The sequence below is a fragment of the Triticum aestivum genome, chromosome 3D (genome assembly GCF_018294505.1).
Source record: "Triticum aestivum cultivar Chinese Spring chromosome 3D, IWGSC CS RefSeq v2.1, whole genome shotgun sequence".
In the NCBI taxonomy this organism is placed as follows: domain Eukaryota; kingdom Viridiplantae; phylum Streptophyta; class Magnoliopsida; order Poales; family Poaceae; genus Triticum; species Triticum aestivum.
In genome coordinates, this window is record NC_057802.1 from 327,694,056 (window position 1) to 327,701,801 (window position 7,746).

At 42.8% G+C, this 7,746-nt stretch overlaps 1 pseudogene; it reads right to left on the minus strand.

Annotated features, from left to right (window-relative positions):
- Nucleotides 1–217: 217 nt before the first annotated feature.
- LOC123074584 (GDSL esterase/lipase At1g28600-like) lies at nucleotides 218–1,880 on the minus strand (annotated as a pseudogene).
- Nucleotides 1,881–7,746: the final 5,866 nt, after the last annotated feature.

Here is a 7,746-nt window from a genome sequence, read left to right on the forward strand (position 1 = left end):
TTTGAAACAAGGGTTTAGGCGAGTATGACGATTAGCTTAAATAATACTCCCTTCGTCTCATGATATAAAACATTTTATATTATGAGACGGAGGGTGTACTACGGTGAATCTGCATTGAGCAAGACAAAGTACTATACTGTTTAGTTGACTATTTTATTTCTTTCATTCAGTTCACAGGCCGATGCAAGTATGGGAACAAAGCGAGCAATCAACAACTCTAGCAAGAATGCAACAGCGGCGGGTTCGCGTACGGCCCATGCAACACCCCATCGGCGATGACGTTGTAGGCCTTCTCAGTCATGTGGATGCCGTCCCAATTGGCGCAGTTAGCCGGGGAACCCATAATAGTGGAGTGCTTGTCGCATGTCCCGACGTGGTACCGGCCACCGCCGCCGCAGCATGCCACCAGAGGATCACCGATACCTGCATTCCCAAACGCAAAACGGTCGAGCAATGAGCGCGGCGCATGGAACCAAATACACATGTAGTCCGCTTAGATTAGGAGAAGGAATGCGATCGGGCGTCGGTTACTGACCAAATCTGTGTGGGTTCCTGAAGATCTCCATGGCGGCGCCGAAGTAGTCGGCGTAGATGAGCTTCACCCATGGATGCCGCGCCCTGAGCCTGTTGACCTCGTTGGACAGCGCCGTGTTGTGCCTCATGGAGAAGTCGTTGTACCACCTGAGGCAGCCGAACTGGTCGTAGTCTGCACGGTTACCCGTCTGGTGATCGTTCAGGTACTTGGGCACGCACCCGATGGGGAAGTTCCCCGGGATCATGATCGTCTTCGCGCCGAGGTCGATGAGCTCCTGCATGCATACGATGACAGATGAAACCACCTACGAATACGATGCATTGATGTATATATGCATGATTTGTTTGTACTGGCTAATTGATGGCGTGTAAGCACCTGAGCAATACTGATGATGCGGTTGACTACGTCTGGGATGAACTGGTAGGCTGTTTCACGTGTTTTATTATTGTTGAGTAACCAGAAGTTGTAGTCGTTGCCACCGATCTCGCCCAATATGATGAGAGACTCTCCCAGGAGTCTCCTCGCACCTGGCACATCATCGTACGTAGCCCAATTAATAAAGCAGTACTTATCATGTACTAGTAGCTACTCTAGTAACTAAAACTGATATGCTAAACCCCGTGGTTAGTTTGATTACCGGGCCCTGGTGCTATCCGTTGTAATACTTCTTTGAACCAGCCCATCTGCATGCCCAGGTTGGCAGACCCGGGAATACCAAGGCCCCATCTTTTGAAGTACTCCGGGGAAGCGCCGTGGCAGCAAACACTGCGAAGTTGGCACCGAATGTGCATTGTCCCGATCTCTGCTCGGGCAAGCTTGGCTGTACCAGCGGCAGACCCAGCGCTTGCGCTGCAACACGTACGGACACAGTTGTCAGCACAGCCAGACACTATTGTGAGCACAAAGAGGTAGCTATATCCATGTGCTGTGCACTGCACTCACCGTAGAAATCAAGGAGGACGCGCCCGTCACAGACGCGGCCTGTGGGGTGGTGGAAGAAGGTCATCCCATATGGGAACTCCTTCAACGCGTTTGGAGCGCTGCCGGTCGAATACACGAAGTTGCCGGTGTCGATGATGGAGTCGCCGAAGGAGAAGATGCGCTTGTAGCAACTAGCAGATGACCCGGGAGCGCTGAGCAGCAGGACGACCGCGACGAGGAGGATGCACGAGGAAATGGAACGGTGTCCTCGACGCTCCGAGGCCATCGAGACACTGCTGTTGCTACAACGTTTGCAGGCTGACACGGTGACTGGTTTGTGATCCGAAGTAGTTCATTTGACCTCCTTTTTATAGCATCTTCAGGCCGAATTCTACTAGCAGGGGTAAATACGATGGCAGTGAGTACACCGATATCCTGAAGATACATTTCTTGCGTTTCTCTTCTTTTGTTATGTATCTAAACGATAGATTTGTATCCTCTATATTTTTTTTTGAGATTTATATCCTCTATATATAAAGTTTGACGAATAATTTCTTCGCGTCGCCAGCCCTTAATCTTAATAATACAGTTCAATAATTCAAGATACTCTCTCCGTCCCATAATATAAAATCTTATTACATCCGATGATATCAAATCGAACGAGGGCACATACATTAATTGTACCATGGCATATACATTAATATGCACATATATCTATTATAATGACATAATATTACTATGAAAATGATATTCTTCATATATATCCACTGGTTGACTCTAGAAACTGCCGAACTGGCCCATTGGTTATATTTGTACAAAAAAAAACCCTACAAATGTTCTAAATTAAGAAGCTACAATGTATATTCCAACACTTCTACAAATGGATGCCACTAGCCAACAGATGTGCATCCGATAGAAAGACGCACACAATGTTATATAAATGTTAACATGTGGTAGGTTTCAGGAATGGATTCTAATAATAGGTTAGAACATATTTGAAAGAAAATCCAATTGCAATGAGGGCAATTATTAAGACAATTGTCGAAAACAAAATAAGGAAGATAGTTATACATTTGTTTTTGAAAAAAATGCATATTTTTCACAACCGATCCTCAATAACTTCAAACAAAACTTATTTGGGACGACAAAAATATAGACTTTGGTTGAAAATAAAATCAAGATGAACTTGATATCAAATGGAAATGCAAATTCTGGACAAGAATAGAGAAGAAGAGAACCCAAATTCGGCGCAATTTTGGAAGAAAATATATTAATTTCACCAGCAGATATTATATGATATCAAAATGCACCGGGGCATATACATTAATTTCAAAAGATTTATGTTCATATATCTATTATAGTGACATAATATTGCTAAGAAAAAAACATCCTTCATATCTGTTGGTTGACTCTAGAAACTGGCAAACTGGTCTACTGGTTATATTTTGTAGAAAAGACCCTACAAACTTTCCAAATTAAGAAGCTACAATCTTTTTCTAACATTTCTATAAATAGACGCCACTAGCCAAAAGATGTGCATCCAATAGAATTCGCACACAGTGGTATCTATATATATCTTATATAGACAAACCGCACTACAAGTCGTTAATTGCTATTTCCCTGTGCATGCATGCTTCCACATCATCTAAATTTTCACAACCATTGAGTTTACTGGCTTGGTCAACTAACATTGGTATGTTTCGAACATGACAGTCTCTCTACCTTTGCAACATGCATAGCTGATTTTAAATGCCATCACATTTAATTTATGACACGATCAACTTTTTATACTGTTCTTTTTTGTTTCTACATAGCAGAGCTTAAATCTTCAGGATGAATTCATATTGTATACAATATTTAGAAATCAACTATCTAATCATCGTGGCAACGCACATGGTATCGTCTAGTAAATGTTAGCATGCAGTGTCAGGAATGGATTTAAATAACAAGTTAGAGACATATTTGGAACGAATCCAATTGCAAAGAAACAAATTAAGAGAAATGTTGATTCATGTCCATGTGTATCAAGAAAATTGTGGAAAGCTAAATCATGACCGCATATTACATTTGTTTCTGAAAAGCGTTATACCCATTTTTCTGATCTAGTTGTAGTAAAGTGAAAAGAAACTTACTTGGGATAGAAAAAATAGTATTGATGAAAACAAATTGAGATCAAATGCAAATGCAAAACAAAGATAGAATCATAAGCTTAATCATGACAAATTTACAGCTGAAGATAACCCAAATTCAGCATACTACTGGAATAAAAATTAAACCAAAATGCAACAAAAAGATTAGTCCAATATGTGACAAGAAAGTCAAAATTATCGGGAAGTAATTTCCAAATTAATTTGAGGGAGACCAACAACACACATGAATGCGAATCAAGAGCAATCCGAGATTTGATGTTGTAGTCATGCCCTTGCCATCATCGAGGCTAGAGGGACCACACACCACAACCTACAATAGATATGAATGCAAAAATTGTTGTCATGGCACCTTCATATCCTTTCTGTTATCATCATCTTGAACTCTGGCTACCTATGGATCCACCTCGATCACCTTTCCTCTCCTGATCCACCTAGCATCAGGAACACCCTTCGCCGCTTCCAGCGGGCCAAGAGAGGGGGTACGGGTGGACGACAACGAATGATGTGACCTAATGTGAAAAAAAAACCAACACTAGACCCATCTAATCTTTCATCAGATAAGAGATCTTATGGAGGAAAAGTGAAGCTAGCTCACCGTCGAGGAAGTACTTTAGTCGGTGGTGTCTACCATTGCGGAGGAGGAGGATGTGAGGGAGGGCGGCGACACTATTTTGCAGAAACAAACTATGAAAAGTGAATATAACTACCCAACCCCATTCAGGATGTGGGGCGGCGCGCGGGGGGGGGGGGGGGGGATGTTGTGCCCACGTTTCACATGACAATGGATATATTATTCTCGGGTTCTAATTTGGAAATTTTTACTTACACATTCTGAAAAAACGAGAAAATTATACATGCATAATGTGCAAAACTATGTGTCATAAAATATTCTCATTTTATGGGCCACGTAATATGTTGTGCTCGCATAGGTGCTACAGTAGTCATTTTCTCTTCTATTTTTAGTATTGTTCATAGATTGAAAAGTTAGCACAAATTTTGCACTAACTCTTGTTGTGCTCTCCTTCTGTGTAGTCTTTATAAAAGTTTAGCTCTTTTGCATTTGAACATCTGTTCAAATAGCCATTCGAAAGTTCAAGAGATTGTGCCAAAAAGGACATTTTGTTTTCTTTCTGAAATGGAGGCAAGGCTCTCCCTCGTTCCAATAAATAACATGGAAAATTCAGTTTGTGTCGCTACCGAATTTGGATATTTGATGACTGCCACTCAAACTTCATGAATTTAGTATGTGCCACTATTTCTTGCATATAAATTAGTTGCATGTCCATGTTCGTTGTCTACGTGAATTCCAGTCTTTTTTGACCAGTTTGCTCCTCTCTGGGCCCACCACTTCGCCACGTAAATCGTGACGACAAGGAGACTCGTTTGACCACTTCAGATGTGGGACCCACCACTTTGCCACTTCGACCACGGCAAAAAGGAAACTCGTTTGACCATTCCTCCCTATGTGGGGCCTATCATTGGGTGGACAACACACACATAATTTCTACTTTGCCTGATTCTGACGCCACGCTGATGTATGCATGTAGCCTCATGCATTGAATTCTAGCGACCGTCATGTTTTCCACTTGCGTTGCTTTACATAACAACCGCCTATAACACTAAAAAATGGCACATCCATGATGATGCATGTTTTTCACAGTGGGTCAAGTTTTCTGTTAGCCATGTACATCTCTGACAGTTTTATGACAGAATCAAGATAGTCATACATGTGATGTCGAACATGTATCCCATTACAATAATCACTTTATCATCATGGAAGTGTCCAATTCCATGATGATGAATGACACATTAAGGAAGTGTTTTCGTCAAAGGTAACCGACATGTGGCAGCCATCATAACGAGTCACTATTCAGCTATCGGGTGTGGGTTTCGGATCCGATACCATTAATAGCCTTGATCTATGACGACGTTCTACATGTCGGCTTCTCTTTCACCAAAGAATCCATGTGTTAGCTCTTCCTTTTGACAAGTGTCGCCCACCCAACGGACGATATGCGTCTATGAAACGACGATACGTGGCACAACCCAATAGTGGCACATTTAGTAAAAAAAAGGTCGGCCCAATCAAAGGCCTGCTTAAGGCCCACTTGACTTAGTCAAAAGTTGATGGGTTGGCCCATTATAGGCATGTCAATGGCTTGCTTGCATATAGCCCATTTACGGCCCGAGTTCCATGTCCCGTTAGGACATGTCTGGATTCATCCCATTACGGGCATGTGGGCCAAACAATACGGTTCCAATCCATTGATAGTTCGGGCCCATGTCTTGCCCGTGACATCTTTCGGCCCATATGTGGCTAGTTGTATCTCTCAGCCTTTAATAGCTTGTGGTGCTTCTGGCCCATCTAGAACCCGTAATAGCTTTCGATCCATTAACGACCATACTCTGTTTTGGTTGTTTCCGGCCTGTGGTATCTTTTGGCCCGTTAAGAGCCCGTGTCATCTTGGGCCCATTCCCGACCCTTGAGAACTTCTGGCGCATTAACGGCCTATTCTGCCATTAGGCATTCTCAGCACATGGTTCCATTCAGACCATTAAAGGCCCATGCAGCCTTTGGGTCATTTTCATGCATGTAGTGATTTTCGGCCTCTTATGCCTATGGTTTGTATTAATCATGTGTTGTCTCTCAGTCTGTTATGTGTTTTGGCCCGTGTTATGTTTTGTGCCTTCTGATGTATGAGGTTATTCGACCCATTTGTGGCCCATGGTTACTACGGCACATATGTGGCACATGGTTACTATGACCCGTATATGGCCCATGGTTATTACGACTCGTTAATGGCTGACGGAACGTTCGACCATTAGCGGACCTTGGACTAAACTGCAGTAAATAAACAAATAAATAAACAAGCACTTTACGCTAGACTAATACAATTATTACACATATTACATCCACTGGGCATCACAGTTTGCCACTAGTGCAAATAAACGCAACAACAAAACGACGGATTACATACACTAGGCATCAAAGTTGGCCACAAGTGTAAATAAATGCGGCAACAAAATAAGTCTAAAACTGAAACCACTTCAAGACAACTTAAGAAATGTTATCGTGGGAATCCACTGATACGTCTCCAACGTATCTATAATTTATGAAATATTCATGCCATGTTTGCATGGAACTAACCGGGACTGACATTGTTTTCAGCAGAACTACCGTGGTGTTCTTTTTTTGTGCAGAAATAAAATTTCTCCATATGCAACGAAACTTTTTGACAATTTTTTTTGGAACAAAAGAGGCACTAGAAGCTTCGTGGGAGGACCAGAAGGTGAAGGAGGTGAGCACAAGACACTTGGGCGCGCTAGGAGGCCCAGGCGTGCCCAGGTGGGTTGTGCCCACCTCGAGGCCCATCTTCACGTGATTCCAACGCTAAAAAAAATCCTATATATAGAGAAACCCCTAGAAATAACTCTAGATCAGAAGTTCCGGCGCCGCAACCCTCTGTAGGCATGAAAAACCAATCTAGACCCCGTTCCAACACCCTGCTGGAGGGGGAAATCATCACCGGTGGCCATCTTCATCATCCCGGCGGCCACCATGATGAGGAGGGAGTAGTCCACCCTCGGGGCTGAGGGTTTGTACCAGTAGCTATGTGTTTAATCTCTCTCTCTCTCTCTCTCTCTCTCTCTCTCTCTCTCTCTCTCTCTCTTTCTCTCGTGTTCTTGAGATGTCACGATCTTGATGTATCGCGGGTTTTGTTAATATAGTTGGATCATATGGTGTTTTCCCCTCTCTATCTTGTGATGAATTGACTTTTTCCTTTGAGATTTCATTTTATCGGATTGAATACTTTTATGGATTTGAGAACACTTAATGTATGTCTTGCTATGAATACCCGTGGTGACAACGGGGTATTGATGTCTACTACGCAACCTTCTCCTTGTAGACGTTGTTGGGCCTCCAAGTGTAGAGGTTTGTAGGACAGTAGCAAATTTCCCTCAACTGGATGACCTAAGGTTTATCAATCCGTGGGAGGCGTAGGATGAAGATGGTCTCTCTCAACCAAATAACAAAGAGTCTCTTGTGTCCCCAACACATCCAATACAATGGTAAATTGTATAGGCGCACTTGTTCGACGAAGAGATGGTGATACAAGTGCAATATGGATGGTAGATAAA